Source organism: Aplysia californica, unplaced genomic scaffold (assembly GCF_000002075.1).
Source record: "Aplysia californica isolate F4 #8 unplaced genomic scaffold, AplCal3.0 scaffold00220, whole genome shotgun sequence".
In the NCBI taxonomy this organism is placed as follows: domain Eukaryota; kingdom Metazoa; phylum Mollusca; class Gastropoda; order Aplysiida; family Aplysiidae; genus Aplysia; species Aplysia californica.
In genome coordinates, this window is record NW_004797490.1 from 560,671 (window position 1) to 562,245 (window position 1,575).

General features: G+C 38.7%; 1 non-coding gene across 1 annotated transcript; it reads left to right on the plus strand.

Moving 5' to 3' along the window:
* The first annotated feature begins 968 nt into the window (after positions 1-968).
* Positions 969-1,040, plus strand: TRNAA-CGC. Its single transcript has one exon. It is a non-coding gene; the product is annotated as a tRNA-Ala (tRNA).
* The last annotated feature ends 535 nt before the right edge of the window (positions 1,041-1,575 follow it).

Sequence of the window (1,575 nt, forward strand, 5' to 3'; positions counted from 1 at the left end):
AAACGTGCCAGACATAGATTATCAAAGGCAAATTACGTAATAGTTAGGCTCAAGGCAGAGCAAAAGAACATGACATTTTCCATCGCCTCAATTAAATTTGCTATCGATCGAACCATTGACAGTAGACAACGCAAATCCAGTAACATCCAATCCATCTTGTTTTAGTTTAAGTAGAGCTTTTACGGTGCTCACAACTGCATAAGGTCAAATGAGCACCAAGGGGTGGATGTCAGCAGAGAAGTCCTTATAGGGAATCAGACATACCCTGCTCACCTCTCTAGCTTCAACAGCACAAGGTCTGCTTCGACTATCAAGCTTGGCACCCCGAAAATATCGGGTCACAAGAGTGTGACAAACATTCAAAAGAAGTAGAGGAAAATTACGATAGTAAGGATTAGGAAAGAAAAAGCAGCAAAGTTCCCTTTTGTAGTTCAGACACAGTTATGAGCCTGACATGATGAATCAGCCCATTTATAATTCTACTGTGCTTTAGAACGAGAAATGTCCCCCCTTTGGGAATGTCCTAAAGACACTTCAGTCAGTGGCACTGCCCCGGGGGAACATCCAACTTGAAAACACACCAAGTCTGTACTCTAAATTTCCTCAATTTACGCATTCTCTTAATCATTTGTCGCTTTTAAGAACAAGCGGGCTAACTCAGATTTTTGCGGGTTTCCAGAAATCTTGACCTACTCCAAAAGTGGGCATTGCACTACCTATAGATCTAGATCTAGAACAAGTTTATTTCATTGGTGAGTTTATTGTTTGGTTATATAGAAAACGCTTCTTGTCTTCTAAAGATACTGCACAAGGATCAAAAACGTTATCGTTGATTTTCTCGCAAGAGCATTTTTCGAGGTAGCCCACTTGTTCTTAAAAGCGACCAATTTTATTTGAGCATCAGTTTTTTTGCTGCACTTATGGACACTTGATGATTATGAAATCTCTAGTCACAAAACTGTACAGATGGGGATGTGGCTCAGTGGTAGAGCGTTCGCTTCGCATGTGAAAGGCCCCGGGTTCGATCCCCGGCATCTCCAGGAAGGGAATATTTTTAGTTTTTTTGCTTGATAACCTCAAATAAATAACGGGGATGACGATAATGATGATTATAATGATAATATGTGAGGCAGTGTGGTGGAATCAGGCTCTCGTCAAAATAATCAAAATGAAGAAACCTGCATTTTTCCGTAGTTTTTTAAAATTTTTATCAAATTTTTGTTTTTGGCTCAACACCTTTCCTGCCCAATAAAGAACTCATTTCTGTATGGATTTTTCTGAAAAACGTTGATTAAAGTCACAAAAAATGTAAATTTTAAGTTACCAAGGACTTTTAAGCTAAAGAAATAACTAATCTTTGGCGGCCTTTTTCTCACTAATTTTGCTCTCAAAATAGATGGCCCCCACCTCCTTCATTCACAAATATCTCGACTTGTATTCAAGATAAATGGGTATTTTTTTCCATACAAATAAAGACAATTGAACAAGCTTTAAGATGATACCAGTAACTCGACCTGCCCAAACATTGACGAGAGCCTGATTCCACCACGCTGCCTCACATATTAATAATAATAA